We start from the raw sequence: 21994 nt of genomic DNA on the forward strand, positions 1-21994 counted from the left end.
CCCTCTCTAACTCAGTGTGCTTTTTTCTGCCTCCCCAATGCAGCTGGCTGCTCCAAGATACACAGAGGCAGAACTTCATGAGGCCTTTGATTAAGACAGAGAAAATGAAAGATCCTCCACATTTTTTTGCAATTGCAATATTGCTGCTTATGGCTCTATGTTGTCAATCAGAAACAAATTCTATCTCTGCAATAGTTGCAAGTTATTGATCTCTTTACTTGCAAGGTTCTATTCATCACATTAAATGAGTCATGAACATGAAAATGGGCACATTTTTATAAATCTATGATCATTTGCTTTTCAATGATCTGTGACACCTGAGTATGCATTTTGTCACTTATCACTTGCTATCCAAGCAACCATTCAGAATTCACAGACTGTAGCTAAGGAGATCTTTTCTGGCTTTTTATAAACACACTAAGTAAATGTCACGGGTTTGGTTTTGGGGTTTTTTTTATGTTTTTTATTTTTTTGGGGTTTTTTTGTTGGTTTTTTTTTGCTTACAAGTATAAATATTCCATTGTTAGAGTTTAAAACTAAGCCAAACTTGAAAAAAGCGTATCCAGGAAATGAACATACTATTTTCTTTTATGGCTCCCCAGCTAGTTACATAGCAGACAGTTCCATAAAAAAACACTCTAGAGGTGCTAGGTAAACAAATGGGCTCTACCAGCTCACTGAAGAGTACAGGTGTCTCCATTTCCAACAGAGCAATGTCATAGTCTGAGATAGTTTGGTCAAGCTGTGGGTGTACAATAATCCTTACGATTGATCTCATAGCTACATGATTGCTCTTTTCATTTATAGTATGTGAGCCCATATACACTCTCCATCCCATTGGAACAGAGTATCTGTAAAAAAAAGTATTTTTAGAACATCCCATTGGAAAGCAACACAATGTTAGTTCACTCTGTTTTAAGTACTTTTCAGTATTTGAGGACATTCATCAAAACCATGGTGCATGGAGTAGAATGTGACTTCAGAAGATAGATGCACTCTAGGTCTCTCTGCTAAAACATTAAGCAATGTTTTTACTTGCTATTATGAACTTAATTAATCTCCTGGATCTATAAGAGCAACTCATTGCTATGCATCATGCTTTGGAACTCATAAAAGTGTATTCTTAAACTCTATCTCCTTCTTAACACATGTAGGAGGTATGCATTTTCAATTTCCACTACCTAAACTGAACATCAATGAGGTTTTCACTCATTGATCAATATATAGGACATGTATTGGGATAAAAGGCCATAGTTCTATTCAGAAAACTCCTGCCTTTTGAAAAGCAGGGGAAAAAAACCAATGGTGTTTACCCTACATCTAACAGAACAGTGTTCTGTCATCCAGGTTTTACTGGCAATGGAAGCAAAAGAATAACTTCAAAAACTGAAGACTTTTGAAGCCAGCAGACAACACCAAGTGTTTGTGTAGCGAGGTCATGTCACCAAGTTATTACCTGGATCAACTTATCTAGACAAGGAATAGCTTCTACAAATTATTGAAAGCACCTTTGTAAGGTTATTAAACTGCAAATACTCTAGAACAGTATAATTTCTTCACGCCTTGCAGAATCAGAATCCAGGAAGCAATGGGTAACAGATATGAGCCACCTGTTGGAGATCACAGATGCATCACACACGTGGCCACATGCCCCCATCTGTAAACTTGCTTGCCAAGGCCACTTCTCAGATCTCGCATCTTCACCTCCAATGATTCTGTTTTTTATAAGCTGGTGTCTTCCACAAGCTAACAGAAATAATTTAATAAATTAGTAAAAAGCCCACCAGTTAATTCACTTTGCCATGCTTGACACAAACTTTTACCCTTAGACCTTACTGTGCAATTGGTAAAAAGGTGAGTACTTCCCCATTTTCACTCAATGGGCAGGTCAGATATAAAGCATTGTCTATGTTCCTGTGTAGCTTTCTAAAGAGTTGAATAACTCAAAAAGAGGTTAAGCACAATTTAAAAGTTCACTTGAATAATTCTTGTCTCTATTCCCTCCTTACAAACACAGCTTGACTGCATTTCATTCAGCTCAAAAAAGCAGCAAGACCTACCAGATTATCCAGGAAGTGCATTCCTTAAAATAAGTCATCATAGACAGAATGGATGAGCTGATTTAAAAGAAACAGTGCAAAATTCAAGACAGACATTTGCATACAGTGTTACCAGGAAATTATTTTTTTTTAAAATTCATATTTGATTAACAAATTCTTAATCCAATAATGCTTAAGAATAACATAAATTGCTGATTTAGTTTCCCAAGTAACTAACAAATTTTAAAATAAATGTTACCACACCACAGTGTGATCCATCTGCACAGTCTCTTTTCCCATCACACTCAGGATTTGGTTTCAGCAAGCATTTTCCATTGAGGCATTTGTATGCATGAGGGGAGCAACTTTGGTGGGCTGAAATAAGAGAGAGAAGATAGTGTCACATGTTTGGAGTGATGCTTTCTAATTATTAACAACACCTTGCACATTCAGCAAGTTGTTCAAAGCTACACATTCTAGTCTGCTTAAAGTAGTAGTCTATGCTAGTGTAAACTGGTCCCACTATAGAGAGGGAACAGGGGAATGACCCACCCTAATTAATGATCACACTAATTTCAGTCTCCACTGTCCCTGACAAAAAAGAAGACCCTTCACCTTTCTGCACTCCCATTTTGCATAACTCTAACCTGAGTAAGTGAGGCTTCTCAGATCTGTTCTTTTGCCTTCACCAGAACCACAGGCATTACAAATAATAAAAATTCACAGCATCTTTTAATTTTCAAGTGAAATTTAGGAAACTGCAGAAGAGCTTAATACCTCCCTCCAATAAATTTCTGACTAAGGACTATCACAGTTTACTATGTGAGAAGCCTGATAGATCTCATCAATTGGCTTCTATTACTATTATTTTTATTACCAGTTGTTTACAAGGACCTCTAAACAGTGGGAGGTAGGTTTTTTTTGAAAAAATATTTACTCCTGGTTACCCCAAGATTGAAAGCAAGACAAAAAGTACATAAGCAAAATGAAGCAAGTCACTAGGGAGCCATTGGTAGTATCAGCCATGTCCTCAACCATTGTGGATCTACAGTAAAAAGACCATAAATGTGACAAAAGTCCCCAGCCTACTATGTCCCTGTTCCTTAAATTATGTGGTACTGATCAGGTAGCATTTGGGGGAAAAGTGCTCTTCCCACAGGATCACCAGTAAAATGTGGTTTGGTTTTCTTACTAAAATCCCTGTTATCTTGGATTTTTCTTCATTAATTGTCTAAACTCTCCCAAAACCTAGTTTTACTCTGCATGATTTATGTTCACGAGTATGAAACTTTTACTTTGTGCCATGAAAAAAAATAAATCTAGAAACAACTCATGCAACCATTAAAAAAGGTATATTCCTGCTTCTGTCTTCTGCCATCTTTTGGAAAATACCTAAAATTACATACTTACAGCAGTTGTTTTCATCACTATCCTGTCCGAGGCTGTTATCATCTTTACAAGACTTATACTGAGGTTTACAGTTCCCATCACCACAGTTCAATTGTTCTGGATTACAACCTGAAGAAAAATTGTCTATAGATTTCTAATACAAACAGCAGACCAACAGCCACATGCTACACTCCCTACTAGAGGTCACCTGGACGTTTCTGTGCCATTTCTGTCAGGCATTTATCTACCTTGGTTTTGGTAGTATACAGTGACAGAGAGACTTGTGCTGTACTATCTGACCTTGGATTACCTTCTGGTCACTGTTTCTGGTATCTTTTGAATGTTCCCTATCTTCTTTGACATGCAACACCTAGTTTAGGTACAGTACACTAGCTGAAGCCTTCCCACTGGTGATCAGGAAGGCATTTTCAATTTCCTGTCTTATATCCTAGTGTGACACTTAAAAACCCCAGAACAAAGACAACCAACCAACAAAACACTAAATACAAACAAAACTCACAGAACATTTTGTGACTCTGACTCACAAGTCAGCTTTTGAGCAACAATCATCCCCTCTGCCATTTTTTCACAAAGCAACTTAGGCAATCCATGTCTGTTTAATTATCTCCATTCAGATCTTCACAGAATCACAGAGTATTCTGAGTTGAAAGGGACCCACTAGGATCAACTTTACAGTTCAACTCTTGGCCCTGCACAGCAACACCCCCAAGAGTTACACCCTGTGCCTGAGAGCATTGTCCAAATGCTTCTTGAGCCCTGGCAGCCTTGGGGCCGTGACCACTTCCCTGGGGAGCCTGTTCCAGTGACCAATCACCCTATGGGGGAAGAACCTTTTCCTAATATCGAACCTAGTCTTCCCCTGATACCACTTCAGACCATTCCCTCGGGAATGTCACTGGTCACCAGAGAGCAGAAATCAGACAGCTGCCCCTCCTGTTCCCCTCAGAAGGAAGCTGTAACTGCAATGAGGTCTCCCCTCAGTCTCCTCCAGGCTGAACAGACCAAGTAACCTCAGCTGTTCCTCATACAGTTTTCCCTCAAGGCCCTTCACCATCTTTGTTACCCCCCCCGTGGACATTCTCTTAAAGATTATTATTTTTTATATTGTGGTGCTCAAAACTACCCCCATCACTCGAGGTGAGGCTGCCCCAGTGCAGAGCAGAGCAGGACAATCCCCTCCCTCACCTGGCTGACGATGCTGTGCCTGATGCACCTCAGGACAAGGATGTCTCTCCTGGCTGCCAGGGCACTGATGACTCATATTCTTGTTTTTATTTTTCTCCATACATATTCTACAGCACTTACAAATGCATCCCTCTTAAATACATCCATCTTTCTATTGTGTAACACTTTTCTATTTCATAAGCACCTACTCTAATCCATAATTTAGATCATGAACAAAAATTATGTGACAATCTGTAACAATATTGGCAGAATGATTTTAAAAATAACCTTTCTCTTTGGCAATGAGTCTTGACCAATCATTCAGTGGAAACAGTTTCCTGTATTTTTTTCTCCCCACATTTTCTTTACTTATTGATAAGCTTGTCACAGAAAACAGTGTCAAAGTACAATTTATCTATTTATCCTCTCACAGCAGGGAACTAAAACAAAATTTTAAAGCTCCATGATGGTTTTAATATTCTTTTCACTATTTATAAATAGCTTACTTTGACTATTTCTTGTGCATTTTTTTCCCTTTGGAAAGTTAACTTATAAAGATTGGTGTGAAATTCCCTCTTGATTTTTCTGTTCTCCTACTCTTCAAAGAGACACATTACACAGCCTCTTTTCCACACTTTTACATCTTCACCCACATGTTTCATGTGATCTTAAAGATTGCCAGCAGTAGTTTAGAGATAATTTCAACTCGTGTTTCAACTTTGTGGAAAAAAGTTGAGTGGAAAAAGTCTCTTTACAGAAAACAACAAACAAGAAATAATTGCTCTACCCCAATCCAATTCAGCACTACTACCTGGGCAGCCTTTCCATCATTCAAACTAATTTCTTGAAGGAATGCACATTCTGTCTGCATATCAAAGGACAAGCTAGAAAAATAAGAAATCAATGACACTGGAAATATTGATACAGCCTAAATGCAGTAATGCAGGACTCTACCATGAAGAAATATTAAAATTATTATTAAAAATTAAAGTTTGTGTAATTTGTAAAATAAAATGAATATTAAAAAAAAATCTCGGCACAATCTGTCAAAGATTTTTGTCAAGCAGTCTGAATTAAATGTGTCACCTAAATATACTTAGCAAATCGAATTTACATTAATTGCCTCTACTCTAAGGGTTGAAAGTCCTTCACCACAGATACATAACTACTGATAGGAAGCATTTCTTTAACTTGTTAAGGAATGTATTTAATACAGGAAAAGGAAAATAAAATCAAAATTTATTTTTCTAAGGAAAAGGAATATAAAATCAAAGCTAGGCATTCTCTTTAGTATTACAAATACATATTTCCTCATATTAAAATTCTGTACAAATTAATCTCTATGTTACTACACTCAGTATCTGATGTGAATAAGTGCTTTATCAAACACTTCCCAAAACTTGCAGTCTCATATGCAACAGCCCTTGACCAAGAATTTCTTTCACATTCACATTAACTAACTACTAGTTAGTTTAGATGGTAAGTTGTTTCTTTACAATATATAAAAATGTTTGTTCTCTTTGACTCTTTCAGATGTGCAAGAAAAAAAAAGTATTTGAAAGACTAAGTGGCTCAAACGACTCCTCTTTCTGCCCAAGTGAAGTAAAATGAAATTTTCTCCCATTCAGCACCATAGGCAAATTAAGAGCTACATCAGATTGAAGGACCAAATCCATTTCTCCCACAGTTGTCTAATCAGTTCCAATCTGGAGTAAATTAGTCTTCTTCACTGCCTTGCATGTGATGTCAGTGGGAGGAAAGCACACACCACCCAGCCAGCACAAGCTCAAAGCAGGAGTGTCTGCATTTTCTTGTCACCTCTCCCTGAAGTTATAGAGCTGATGGCTGGCATTTGCTTTCCAGGTCAGCTCAGAGCAGAGCCTGTGATTTTTAGCAACTGTGCTTTGATAGGCACCCAACAATGGGGAAAAAACTAACCTTAGGTGGGTGATTGCAGGTACTTAAGATATGGGAAAACATGAGTTTATTTTTTTCCTTCTCCTGTTACTACTGCTGAAGGGAAGGCTGATATAGGCCAGCGCTCTCAATCCATGCTGGTGTCTGAGATAGCATTCCCCAAACTACTGTATCAACTTGATACTGACGCATGACAGCCATTCCACTCCTCCTGAGTCTTTAAACAGAGCCTCCTGACTGTGACTAAGAACTGATTAAATAACTTTGAGCCATCTGCTTCCTGCCTCAGTGCTAGGAGCAGAGCACACAGATACACACAATAAAGGCAGTGGATTTTGTTAAAAAAGGTATTCCTAGGCTTAGACTCTTAACCATTTTTGAGGCAGAAACCAGAGTAACCACAGAACTAGGAATAGTTGGTAACTTTTTCTGGTAGAAAGAGGACCCACATTGTTGGAAGAAGAAATCTTTGAAAATTTGTGTCTTATAGAATGACTTATTGGATTCAGGATGCCCCTGATGAAGGAAGGAATGATGAGGAGGACTCCATCTTATCAGAAGGCTAATTAATTACTTTATTATACTATATTACACTATGTTACATTACATCTAAGCTGAATCTGCCAAGCACTCAACTGCACTGACTTGTGACTGTCCACTGACAGTCCTGACACACACATGGATTCAATTGGCCAGTGAATCAAAACACTCACACCAAAATCCAATTACCAATTCCCTTCAGGTAAACAACATTCCACAATGCATTCCACTTGTGAACAACACAGGTGCAGCAAATGAGATAAGAATTGTTTTGATCATTCTTTTCTCTGCTTCACTCAGGTTCAGAGAATGTGAATCCCACAATGACTGACCAAAAAATGTGCCATTTATTAGAGTGAAAGGCCATGAAACAAAAATCTTTACCAGAAACCTTAAAACTTAAATGCTTCTATGTCAACAATAAACAGAACTACATTCTGACAAGCAAGCTGAGGATTTGAAGAGGCTTCTCAAAATGAACTGATCTCATGAAATCACAGAGAACTTTAGCTACCTAGACATTAATTGGGTAAAAAAACCCTGGCATTTAAAAAAATCTGAAATTGCATCTTTTCTAAGAAATGTCACAAGTAAATATACTTGTATCTCCTGAAAATTCCTGTTCCACCATCTGGAAGACCCCTAAAATCTAACATTGATCCAGAGCATTTTCCATTTCAGGGGAGGGTCCTGCCTTCCTTAGCAGACACCTGTCTGTCAATACCAAGACTGATTTTGGTGCCCAACATGAGGCTTAAGGTTAAGAAACAAAAAGGGAATAACAGTTCTTGAGTAATCTAATTTTTGTGTGCTGCTATAGAAACCTTGTTAAGTGACACCATGTGGTCCAGCTTACCCTAGTTTGGGTGGCATGTGATTGTGGCTATATTTCTTCCATTTGCAGACGCTTATCTAAACAAGGGTCCTATAACCAAGGCTACTGTGGCTGTTATCCAGTTTGTTTTATGGGTGAATAAGGTGAGGAATTCATGGATTTTTAATTTCCTCTGGAAAGCAGGCACCTGGATTCAGAGCTATCACACACTAACTGTATGTTTTTGGGGTTACTTTAATAATGGCACCTACCATAAGGAAATGACACCAGGGAAAATTTTCTCCCAACCCTTTAACCATCTATTTGGGTCTGCCCCACCATTTTTTGAAGTGTTTAGATCCACTCTAAATACTAATGATATCATACAGTGGCTGGTGTTGCTGATAGACTTGTTCTATTTAGCATTTAGAGATAAGGGAAGATTAACGTGGACAACCACCCTGACACCTACTCCAGAACCTGACATGGCACCAGAGACTAGGGATGCTGATGCCCCAGAGCCTAACCCTGCCCCACAGCCCACCCCAGATATGAACAACCCAGACTGGGTGGGGGGTCTGGTGAAGGAGATACGTGAGATGGGCCAAATGCTGAAGGAGTACATTTCCCCAGGTGAGAAACCCTCCCCCTGACTCAAAGAGGGAGAGTCTAACAGTGCAGCAGTGGAACCTACAGATGTTGCAACTGTCCAGGTTCCACCTGAACTGCAAAGGCAGGCATAGCCAGCAGCAGTTGCCCCTATAGAAACAAGGAGATCTAGGATGAAATCGGAGCACCCAGGTAGGGGAAGGTCCTCACAACCCACAGGGGAGCCAGAGGTTGCAATTATCACTGAGTCCCTGACGTATGAAAGTCTCTGTTATCTGCACAAAGACATTGCATGATGGGGATGTCAGGCTTATACTTTGGGTCTGGGACCTTATGGGTAAAGGTGTCCAGCTGGCTACTTTGGGTCTGGGACCTTATGGGTACAGGTGTCCGGCTGGATGGTGGTGAGGCAAGGAATCTGGGACCCTTGACCCAGGACTCAGGTATGAATCAGATTTTTGTAAGGGAGCCAGGGTCCCTTTTCCTCTGGGAGTGGTTTGTAATAAGTGTCAGAGAGAGGTTTGTCGACAGGGAGAGAATGCAGGAACACCACCATAGAATGCGCTGGAACACCCTTGAGGAAGGGATCCAACAGCTGAGAGAAATGGCAGTATGGGAGGTACTCTTTGGGAGGGATGGACATCATGGTAATGACCCCAACAAGGTCAGGTTCACAGGGCAAATGTTGTGGAGTCTGGCAAATCTAGGGCCATCTCAATACACCATCTTCATTGCAACGATTAATGCTGATACCAACTGAGAGACAGTGGGTTCTGTTGCCAACAAGCTTAGAAATTATGGAAGTATGATCAATGGCCCAATGCAGGCTCATGTCTCTGCTGTGGTCAAGGAACTCAAAGAGGAGATGAGGGAGGTGAGGGAGGAGGTGAGGAGGAACAGTTCCCACATTGCACCAGTGCCAGTCACAGGCCCCGAAGTCAGAGCCCAACGTTCCCCAGCTAGAGAGAGAGGGTACACCCCATGGGCTGACCTGTGGTTCTTTCTGCATGACCATGGGGAAGACGTGGGAAGGTGGGATGGGAAACCCACTTCTGTCCTGGCAGCATGGGTCCATCAGCTCAAGGAGGGAAACCCTAACTAAGGGAATTCCAGTAAAGTGAAGGTAACCTCAACCTCCCATGATGGAGCTGCCGATTATGATCTGTCAGATCCCCTTGAAGGTACGTCTATCATGAATGTCCAGGAAAGAGATCATAACCAGGTTAAAGGGGCCCTGCCTCTATCCAGGGAGAGGCATGGGAAAACTGGATCTTCTGGATGGTGTGGATCCAATGGTCTGGCACATCAGAACCACAAAAATACAATGCCTTAGTTGATACTGGTGTGCAGTGTACCCTGATACCATTGGGACATGTGGGAGCAGAACCTGTTTCCATTGCCAGGGTGACGGGGCGATCACAGCAATTGATCCTGTTGGGAGCCAAGGTGAACCTGACTGGGAAAGAGTGGAAGAAACATCCTATTGTGACTGGCCCAGAGGCCCTGTGTATTCTGGGCATAGACTTCCTCCAGAATGGCTATTACAAGGACCCAAAGAGACTCACATGGATTTTTGGCATAGCTGCTGTAGAGGCAGAGAACATTAAGCAGTTGAACACTGCCTGGACTATCAGAAAACGCATCTGCAGTAGGACTCCTGAAGGTGGAAGAGCAACAAGTACCAATTGCCACCTCGATGGTGCACTACCAGAAGTATTGGACAGTTGAGATGCCGTGATCCCCATCCAGAAAATGATCCGTGAACTGGAAAGCCAAGGCATGGTCAGTAAAACCCACTCACCCTTCAACAGTCCCATCTGGCCTGTGCACAAGTCTGACAGAGAATGGAGGTTGACTGTGGACTATTGTGGCTTGAATGAAGTGACTCCACCACTGAGTGCTGTTGTGCATGCTGGAACTCCAGTACGAGCTGGAGTCCAAGGCAGCAAAGTGGTACGCCACTATTGACATTGCTAATGTGTTTTTCTCCATTCCTCTGACAACAGAATGCAGGCCTCAGTTGGCTTTACCTGGAGGGTGCAGTACACCTGGAACCAACTGCCCTAGGGGTAGAAGCACAGCCCCACTATCTGCCATGGACTGATCAAGGCTGCACTGGAAAAGGGTGCAGAGGCTCCAGAACGCCTGCAGTACATCAATGACATCATTGTATGGGGGAACATGGCAATGGAAGTATTTGAGAAAGGGGAGAGGATCATCCAGATTCTGCTAGAAGCCAGCTTCCCCATCAAGAAGAGCAAAGTCAAGGGACATGCCAGAGAGATCCAGTTCCTGGGAGTAAAGTGGCAAGACGGACGGTGTCAGATTCCAACTGAGGTCATTGACAAGATCACAATATCTCCAACCAGCAAGAAGGAAAACAACCTTTCCTAGGTGCCATAGGTTTTTGGAGAATATACATTCCCGAGTACAGTCAGATGGTGAGTCCTCTTTACCTGGTGACCCGCAAGAAGAGCACTTTCCACTGGGGCCCTGAGCAGCAACAAGCTTTTGCCCAGATCAAGCAGGAGATCGCTCATGCGGTAGCTCTTGGCCCAGTCAGGACAGGACCAGAGGTGAAGAATGTGCTCTACACTGCAGCTGGGAACAATGTCTTGTCCTGGAGCCTTTGTCAGAAGGTGCCTAGGGAGATTTGAGACCAACTGCTAGGATTTTGGAGTTGACACTACAGAGGGTCCAAAGCCAACTACACTCCCACAGAGAAGGAAATCTTGGCTGCCTGTGAAGGAGTTCAAGACACCTTAGAGGAGATTGGCATGGAAGCACAACTCCTCCTGGCATCCCGACTACTGGTGCGGGGGTGGATGTTTAAAGGAAAGGTTCCCTCTACCCACCATGCCACTGACACTATATGGAGCAAGTGGATTGCTCTCATCACACAGAGTGCCTGTATTGGAAACCTGAATTGCCCTGGGATTTTGGAGATAATTATAAACTGGCCAGGAAGTGAAAACTTCGGTCTCACTGATGAAGAGGAACAAGAGCAAGTGACATGTGCTGAAGAAGCTCCACCATACAACCATCAACTGCCAGAGAAAACGCATTATGCTCTTTTTACTGATGGATCCTGTCGCATCATAGGGATGAACCAGAAGTGGAAAGCAGCCGTATGGAGCCCCACACAACAGGTTGCACAAGCTACCGAAGGAGAAGGTGGATCAAGTCAACTTGCTGAACTCAAAGCTGTTCAGCTGGCCCTGGACATTGCTGAGAGAGAGAAGTGGCCAAAGCTCTACCTTTATATTGATTCTTGGATGGTAGCCAATGCTCTGTGGGGCTGGCTGGAAAGGTGGATAAAGGCCAACTGGCAGCATAGAGGAAAGCCAGTCTGTGCTGCTGATGAATGGAAAGACATTGCTACTTGGGTGGAGAAGCTACCTGTGAAACTCCATCATGTAGATGCCTGTGTCCCCAAGAGTCGGGCTAATGAGGAACACTGAAACAACGAGCAGGTAGATCAGGCAGCAAAAATAGAGGTGTCGAAGATAGACATAGATTGGCAACATACAGGGGAGTTGTTCCCCCTTAGCTCGATGGGCCCATGATGCCTCAGGCCATCAGGGTAGAGATGCCACCTATAAGTGGGCATGGGACCAAGGGGTGGATTTAACCATGGGCAGTATTTCTCAGGTTATCCATGACTGTGAGACATGTGCTGCCATCATGCAGGCCAAGCGAGTGAAGCCCCTATGGTATGGTGGGCGGTGGTCCAAGTACAAGTATGGGGAGGCCTGGCAGATTGACTACATCACACTGCCCCAGACACGTCAAGGCGAGCACTATGTGCTGACCATGGTAGAAGCCACCACAGAATGGTTGGAAACCTACCCTGTATCTCACGCTACTGCTCAGAACACCATCCTGGGCCTGGAAAAGCAAGTCCTGTGGAGACATGGCACCCCTGAAAGAATTGAGTCAGAAAACAAGACCCATTTCAAGAATTGCCTTATCAACACCTGGGCCAGAGAACATGATATTGAATGGATATATCGTATTCCTTATCATGCACCAGCTGCCAGGAAAGTTGAATGGTGCAATGGACTACTTAAGACTACCCTGAAAGCACTTGGCGGGGGAACTTTTATAAATTGGGAAATGAACTTAACAAAAGCCACCTGGATGGTTGACACCCGAGGGTCCATCAATCCAGCTGGTCTTGCCCAGTCTGAACCCTTGCACACAGTGGATGGAGATAAAGTCCCTGTGGTACATATGAAAGATATTTTGGGAAAGACTGTTTGGATTAATCCCACCTCAGGCAAAGACAAACCCATCCATGGGATTGTTTTTGCTCAAGGACCTGGTTACACTTGGTGGGTAATGCAGAAAGATGGAGAAAGCCATTGGGTACCACAAGGAAACCTAGTCTTAAGTGAGAACTGTGTGTAAGGTTTCAATGTGATGCAGATGGAAAATAGAATAAGGGATGGATCATGTCCTGGATTGCCAAGCAAATTGTTTTCTATTTGCCATCTGTATGGCAGTTGTCTTCTGTTAAGTGGGCAGTTTTCCTTATCTTTTCCACAACCAATCCTCTCTCAGGGGAGACATCTGCTGATAACAGCCTATTGAGTGTCACTGCATGACTGATGAGAGCTATAGCATCCTATTGTGAGATGCTCTGCCCAGAGGGAGGAGCCAAACATTTCTACCTGGATATCATCTTGAGTTTCTGGAACACCAGCATGACTTCTCCACTGGATTTCCCAGAGGAACAGCTGCCTCTTCCACTGGAGTTTCAGAGGAAGAATACACCCTTTCTGCAGGATCCCTGCTCCAACAGAACCACACCTGACACTCCAGGAGGACTGCAGCCACATCTCCAATTGGACTGCTACCAACACCCTGACCAACAGGGTGTCAGGTTGTGTTCTGACTCTGTCAGTGTTGTTTTGGTTTTATGCATTGTTTATTTTATCTTTTTATTTTCTTCCCTAATAAAGAACTGTTATCCCTGCTCCCATATTTTTGCCTGAGAGCCTCTTAATTTAAAATTTATAGCAATTTGGAGGGAGGGGGTTTTTATTTTCCATTTCAGAGGAGGCTCCTGCCTTCCTTAGCAGACACCTGTCTGTTGAAACCAAAACAAGAAAAGATTAGGTATTCATGGTTAACTTTGGTTGGGAGAAGAGTCATGCTTAGAGGTCCTCTGCCATTCTATTTTCATATTGTAGCTTGGCTATTTTAAAGTGTCAGCAAAGTGCCATATAGTAGATCTACAGAAACTGAGAAATTTTACTCCTCATTTTACAGAATAGTTGATAAAAAGTTGATAAAAACTTAGGAAATAAGTACTAGCTTATAAATACGTCTTATATCTAAATTTGTAGCTCTATTTGGTCAACCAAAGACATAACATTTTACACATTTGTCTCCTGCAATAAGGTTAAGAAAGTAGGCAGGTTGAGTTGTATGCTGATCTGTCAAGCAGGGTTTCTGAAAGATTTCTCCTTGAAAATTAAATTGTGTGCTTATTAACTTACGTTCTGTGGGACTGAAAGCTTTGTATTCAATATAAAACCCTCTGTGGGTGACCAGCTCATCAGAATGGAAGTTGATTGCAACAGAATAGCCATATTCTCTGTTTCTGTTGTTTTCTGAAAGAGTTTTACAGTATCTAGCAAGGCAAAAGTGAGAAATACTAATTTCTAACCAAACTGACCACTACCATCCAGCTATGTCTCCTTTTACTGAGTGGTAGTGATGTCAAAAAAGCTTTAAGATAATGCAGTAAGGATCAGCTATATTTTGGTGTTAAAAACGGCCCAACAAAAGTTTTAGAAAGCCTATTTATGAATTTCTCCCACTCTGCAACATTTTTGGGATTAGCAGACTTTGAAACAAAATACAGCAAGATGATCAATATCAGGGTCTACCTTGTAAACACAAGCTGCTTCAGGCATGCTTGATTTCATATTGCCCATTTAGGTTTGCAAACACAAAAGTTCCACATCCAGGAAAGGATTAAATCATTCAGCCAAATCCAACAGCTGTTGCTTGTTTCAATATGCTCCTTCCAAGAGACAAATTTCTCTGAATAGTGTTATTTTTAGTGTTTGTGTAAAAATTGCAATCACTGAAGAGCAAGTGATAAAGAAAATTAAACTTCTGATTACACAAACTCCTCATCTGCATCAAGACCACAGCCAGGAATTTACAGTTCAGCTGCAGCTGCATAAGATCCTGTAGTTTTCTACATTATTGTTCTAAGGGGAACAAAAGAAAAAGTAAATACCTGTAAGAAAAAACCCAGGATGCTTAAACGTGCAGAACTTCAAAGTGTAAATCAATGTCAGAAAACAATGTATTTACTCACCTAACTCCACCAATTTCTAGCCAGTCTTTATCACATTTACTGGACCCTGGAGACTTGTCTTGAATTTGTATTATAAGAATTTTTATTGAGAGTTTGTAGCCAGGCAATGATGCCTAAAAATCAAAAGATTAAAACCCTGACATGCATTCACAAAATGAAAATAGCCTTTGCTTCCAAGTTGTTCTACCAGTTCCTGGATTGAAAGTACTGCTTTTGTATTATTGAAATTAGTGCCTCTGAAGAGCTAAAAAACCTTGCTAATTTAAACATCTATAGAAGTCTTTTTAGACCCAACTTTGGCTAGACTGTGCCTGATGAAGGAGTGTAAGCCTTTCTGCAGCCAGCATAAAGCACTATATCTGAGGTTCATGCTAGGTTTGTAATGCCATGTGTTCCTGTTTGGCACAGAGGTGAGAGTTTTGTGCTATAAGCTGCTAATAATACTGTGAAAGGTAGAGATGTATCAAGTTATATACATGAAAAGTCTTCTTTACTGGGGAAACTAAAAAAGTAGTTAAATGCTGAACGGAACAATATACCGACACATTAGGCGGTTGGTAGAAATCATGAGTAGATGTTAAGTCCTGCCAAAGGACTTGCTTGACATTCAGAGGTGAATTTCTGAACCAGAGAATGTCCTGGCTCTGCAGAATTCAGAGAAATACACTGTGGTATCCATCATGTGAGGCATGATTTACATGACCATTTTTTCTTTTTGACAGAGAATAAAAGCTCTGATTATTATTAATTTTCTCTGGCTGCTGGGATTTGTCATCTTACACATTAATTTGTTGCAGTCAAAAAAATTCTTAAACTTCTGGAAGTTGGCAATATTTCCATCCCATAGTTCGCACCTGTACATAGGACAGGAAAGAAATGCGTGCCTGAGAAGAAGTCAGGTTCAGTGGTTTCACTAGGTTTTCTCTGTTTCATCTACATCAAAAGCCATTTCTCCCAATTTTGTGTCTACATAAGATAAAGAAAAGTCATCAATACTCAGAAGAGTTCCTAGCATTTACCTTGATGATCCAGGTGCAGTCAATGTTTGGTGAGTAGTAACTCGGATAATAAGGAGAACTCAGTGTCACATTCCAGGAAATATATTGACCACCACATACTAGGAGAGAAATACATCATCAAGGAGCACAGTTATCTCAGCTGTATGAAAGTGCAGAGTCTTCTCTACATACAGAGGTCGAAGAATGCATTGTGACAGTATTCAACTCACATTTTTCCTGTATTAACTGAAAATCACTTAACTTCCACCTCCACATAAAACTGAATTTCTCTTTTCTTGGATCAAATTACAACTAAGGGTAAGTACAAAAAAACCTCTGACTGAAGTTTTTCTTTTTTAAAAAAACATTTTTTCATGGTAAGTGAAAGAAGCAACCAGATGTGGATGCAACAAACCTCCCCCTTCCAATCTACTTCTGACTGTTCTGTAGGTATTTTCAAAATTAAAAAGCAATCAGCCCAGTGAAGGGATAACTGATTAATTTAATGTAAACAAGGAAGTTTGTGTATCAGTTCTCAGTTTGAAAATGCCATATTTGAAGAATTCCTTTGAGGTTTTATTTTCTACTAAGGACTCTATTAGATATCCAGTCCTTAGTGCTTTTGGTTCCCTTTAGGTAACATTGTGAATGCAAATATGAACATAACAGAAAATAAGATAATTTTGAAATTAAAAAATATTGTAGCAAAACCTGGGCTAAATGTAATTTGAAATGCCCATCCTCAGAACAATAAAGCCATTTTAATTCGTAATGTGCAAGGGATAAGTATTTGGATAAGCAGCATGCAGAGAGACATAAGCTGAAATGTGGCAGTTTTGGAGGAATTTGTCCTCAGTGACTTGTTCCACACATTAAAGAAAAGTCACTTGCTTCACTGTCAAAACTCTTTCACTTATACCTTACCAAATAACTGTGGCTAAACTTGGTCCCGTGAAGCCCCTTTATCTCTTCTAAAATTAGTACTACAGTTTGGCATTACTCAAAATATTTCACCCCACAGCACTCATGTAAAATCCATAGTACCTCATAGATTTGGAATGTAGGTCTTAGGTGTGGAACACATTTTTCTTATTCAGTTAACTACACTGAACAATGCATTCAGAAAAAGAACAAAGATAAACTAGAAGTGTTTGCTCTTTTCCATTTTCTTTAAACACACATTCTGTGATCTGTGGATACATTGCCAAAACTGACAAAAGTAACTACTCTGTCACTGGGGCTATCTAGCTTTGCCCAGATAGATAGTGCCTGTAGTTGTCTGTCTGTCTGCTTCCCTGCCGCTACTCGGTGTTACCCATGCAATGACTGGCAAGTAAGGCTTCAGTAGTTATCAGGAAGACAAAGTCTCCCAGACCAAAGGGTGTTCTCTCTTCTTTGTTCAATTCTCAGTCTTTTGTAAAGTGGATCTCAATGATAATTCCCTGCTTTATATGCCAACATTCCCTCCCCCAGATATGGTCAAGGCAATATCAACTTTTTTAGAGGCAAAATCAGTAATAAGTGTGCTTCCATCAGATGCTTGTTTCTATTAACTACTTACTGATTTTAGGAACAGCTTGAAAGTGAGCTTTTAATATGTTGCTTTCTCCTCTTTGGTCCAGTGAGAAGGTAAGCAACATCACATTACTCAATGAAGTTAAAAACACAACCAAAGGAGTCCAGGCCCCAGGCCCACACCATCTGGAAGGTTACCAAAAAAAAGCATTAAAAAAATAATCCCAAAACATTTCTCATATTCCTGTTGTCTTTGCTGGGAAACTGGGCAGAAGTAACACTGATCTGGGCATCTGTGTTCCAGAATATTTCCCTGGTTACCATTTCCCTTTTATTCTTCCACCCAGCTGATAGTACACAGGATGCTTGGGCTTCCCAGCATTGATGACTAGTCGCTCTGTGTGTACGTCACTGTTTTATTGCTTAACAAGTGCCCTGGAGTTTCTGTACCTATAGAAGCATCAGAAAGACAATGCCAGATTATGTTACTTCAGTGGTGATAGTGGCACTGAGAAACAGAGGTTAGGAATGAAAATGCAACAAGTGCCAGTGCAGCAGTGTTAAGCAGCACCTGTGCAACAGATGAACCCAAAGCATTTTCAATCTATCCATGTTCAGCCTGGTTTTGTGTCACAAAACCTATCACACAAAATGTGGAGCCCCATGCTTAGCAACTATTACTTCCTGCTGTTCTTTTACTTGTAATGTGAGATGCTATTTCTTGCATCTGTAATTCACTCTTATGCTTATTTCATTTTGCACCTCCATTGTATTTTGGACTTTTTTAATTTGTTTATAACTCGATGATCCTCGTGGGTCACTTCCAACTCAGAATATTTTGCGATATCTGTGAATCTATACATTAAAAATTTCTAACAGGTTTCTCTTTTTCTATGCACAGCAAATGAAAGCAATTAAGATTAGACCTCACAGTAACAGATTATTTCTATCACAGCCCTACATCAAGTTCTTTGATGTAACTGAGGCCCAGATTGGCAGCATTAAAATCAAAGTTTTTAACCTTCAATTGAAAGTACTTGTCTTCTCCTTTAGCAGGATATTCCTTTCATGCGTTTGAAGTGAGGCACTAGTGAATGAATCTCTGCTTTGCCTCTCCTGCAGACATTATTAAATACTTTCTATCATAATAGCTGACAAAACATTTATAAAATAACAATTTAAGTACCTCCACATTGCCATGTGAAAATATTTCAGCATCTTCATCAACCCAGTCAACGGCCTGGTTTATCTTCTATCTGTACCTTCTGTCACAGTATCATCAGAAAAGCAAGGCAAGCTATGAGAAGAGTTGTCCACGTGAGATACTTACTCTCACAGCACACCTCCCTATCTCAGCTTGAGCATGCTTTAGGATTTGTCACTGAACGGATTTATTACTGCAGTTTACAGAAACTGGAGAGAATCAGTTCAGTCACCACGTGTGACCCTGGACCTCAACATCAGGGAATAATGGCTATCATAGTTACTGGCTGTCACAGAGGGACATGCTGTTATTATTAGTTCTACTGCATGTGTAATAAGTATGTCACTAGGCTGCTTTTGATCCAAGAACAAAACGAATAGACATATGCAAAACAATGCATTTTTTAGGGTGGCAGTAAAAGCAACCGAAAAAGTCCATTTTTCTGAAGTACTATCAGGCTTTTAACATCATTTCAGTCACCAAATTCTGTTTTGGTTCTTTAATAGACAGACATCAATGCACATTTGTGACTGTGTTCACAGGGGTTCTTGGATGAGGGAAGAGACGAGAATGTTGACTCCATGATCAGAAGGCTTGATTTATTATTTTATTATATATATATATATATATATATATTACATTATAACTATACTAAAAAGAGAAGAAAGGAAAAGGTTTCCTCAGAACCTAGCTAAGCTAAGAATAGAATAGAAAAGAATGATTTTTGCCTAACAAAGGCAGCTCTCTCGGACTCTGCCTGAGATAGCTCCATCTTGTTGGCCATTAATTATAAACATCCAAGAGGGGCCAATCACAGGTGGACCTGTTGCATTCCACAGCAGCAGATAATAATTGTTTACATTTGTTGCTGAAACTTCTCAGTTCAGCAGGAAAATCCTAAAGAAAAGATTTTCACAAAAAGATGTCTGTGACACACATTCTTGAATTTTGTCTTACAGCTTACTGCATCAATATTCTCTGAATGTCTTATATCAGACACCTGTGTTGGTTTTGCTGTCTTCCAGGTGTTTTCATGCTCATGGCCAGCTCTACATTTGTGGTTCCTAAAAAGCTGAGCCAGTGTTAATAATACACAATGGAGTAATAGTCGCAGCAATAATCCATAATAAGTAGCAGAACAAATGCAGGCCTACATCAGGAACAGGATTCTCCTTTGAAGTTTGAGAGTAACTCCTTACAAAAACCTTCTGTCCATTTCATGCCAACAATGGCAATCTGTTATGTCTTGTTGCATAGAGAGCAGTTAATTTTAGTACATTAATAGAGCTGAAGAGGACTACTCAATTTAGCTAAACCACTCCTAAACAAGTGCATTTCAGATTCCTAGCTGAATCTTCATGCCCAGCTAACCTCTTCCTGAAAGTTCCAAAAATTTAAGTAAAGTTCCCCTCTTGAAACCATCCATCCTCAGATGCTAAAACTTGTTCATTCATTTGATTGAGGAAGACGGATTCCTTGTGCTCATACATGAAATTTAACTCTGAAAAGTAGGAGCAGTGTAGCCTCTCAAATTTAAATATCATCTGAACCCACTTATGCAAATACACTACAGTGACTCTGAGGATGTAGCCTTCCAACCCCCTATTATGAGGAGGAATTCAGCTGTGACTGGACTGCCATAAAACATACATTTTCTGAAAGTAAGAGAATATAATACTCTAAAATAAATTCTGTATGTTTTTGAGTTGTAAATGTAATTTTATAGAAAGGAACCCATTAGAATTAGTCATAGTGTAGAATAAACCCCACAGAAATTTGTAATAGGTTCCTCAGGGAAGGGGTGATGGCACCAAGCTTGTCAAAGTTTAAGGAACATCTGGACAATGTTCTTAATCAGATGGTTTCCTTTTAGGTAGTCCTCTGAGGAGCAGGGAGTTGGACTTGGAAACCCTTATCAGTGCCTTTCAACTTTATTAGAAGATATTTTTATTACACTATCCAAGACTTTTAATTAAGTTGTATTTCAAATCTCACATTTTATCCATCTGGTATGGTTTCAGAGAGCTTCTGTACAGCTCAGTAAAGCGTCTTTGCTCTGTATATTACTTCATAATGATCTTGTTCTGCAGTGGAAGAAGGAAATCATATGTTGACAAGTGGTATGATGCACAGCTCTCTGGAGTGACACCATGTAGAGTGATAACTACCACGTAATTAGGAGGAACTTACAGTCTCCATTGATAAAAAGACTTTTTGAGATTCATCAGAGTTAGAGTCCTGTTGTTGCCTGGCTTGGCATACAGGTCAAAGGATACTGCTACAAAATAGAGTGTAGATCAGTATGGAGAAACTGTTAGATTGAAAGATGATAGGTTCTTGGGTAAGATTTCTGACAAGGTAGAAAAAAATCACCTATCCATATTTCTTGACTCCTCTATTCCTTTTTTGCTCTTACGTTTACAGTTCTGTTCCCTTTTTCCTATCAGACTGCATCACCTTCTCCTGCTCTGGCCGAGGGAGTACAAAGCCTCACCATCATGAGCAGGAACTGATTCAGCTGCAATTGGTATGATATCTGCCTAATTGTTCACTAACAATATAAAACCAAAATTGTCTAATCACAAGCCAAATTATGCACAATTTCTTAGAGGTTTTGTTGGGTGTTTTTTTGTTTGCTTGTTTGTTTTGTTTTTGTTTTATTATTTAGAAATGGCAAAAATTGGAGCCACAGCTCACTGCAATAGTGGGAGCTATTAAATTTCAGCCATTCTAGTCGGAACATCCAGCCTTCATTTGAAACATAAGACATGGAGATTCCATAACCTAGTTTAGTTCATAAGCCCTACAGATATAAGAATAACTCAAAAAATGCCATTTTTCTATCACAGGATTCCACTCCCCCTCAAAGTGGCATCACTTGGGATTGAAGCGTAATTTCCTGATTTTATCATCACATCATATTCTCTGGAATCTGAAACTGAAATGTAATAATTATGAGCTACACAAGCCAAAGACACAAAGTGGAGAGAGAAAAATAGACAGAATAAGTATTAAATGACAGGTACATTGATACCAAAAAGCTCCATGGTAACAAGATCAAAATCTTCCTCCCCAGAACTGAGCAAGGGAACTGCTTGTTTACTACAGATTTCTTTTTGTTCCACTGGGGTTAGATTTTAAGAGAAGCAACCATATCTTGTGGTGCCCAGAATGTATTCCAGAAGTAAGCTTGCAGCCCACATTCTCCTTCACTGTGAAAGGAAAAGAAATTCACTATAAATACAGTCTAATTACTATTTTGGACATGGTTTTCACTGGTCTGCATTTTTGGCTGGCACAGTTTCATAGGCAGCTGAACTTCTGTGCCCGATAGTTGCTGCTAAACGTGGTGACAAAAAGCTCTTTTGTTTAACAATTATTTTTGTTGCATTTTTATACAGTAGGACTATTTTTGACATATACAGATTAACCAGCTACACACTAAGA

The 21994-nt window shown here is 40.4% G+C and overlaps 1 pseudogene; it reads right to left on the reverse strand.

Annotated features, from left to right (window-relative positions):
• Nucleotides 1-21994, reverse strand: part of LOC118692208 (suppressor of tumorigenicity 14 protein-like) — a 30398-nt pseudogene that overhangs the window by 4935 nt on the left and 3469 nt on the right.

This window comes from Molothrus ater, chromosome 2, assembly GCF_012460135.2.
Source record: "Molothrus ater isolate BHLD 08-10-18 breed brown headed cowbird chromosome 2, BPBGC_Mater_1.1, whole genome shotgun sequence".
In the NCBI taxonomy this organism is placed as follows: domain Eukaryota; kingdom Metazoa; phylum Chordata; class Aves; order Passeriformes; family Icteridae; genus Molothrus; species Molothrus ater.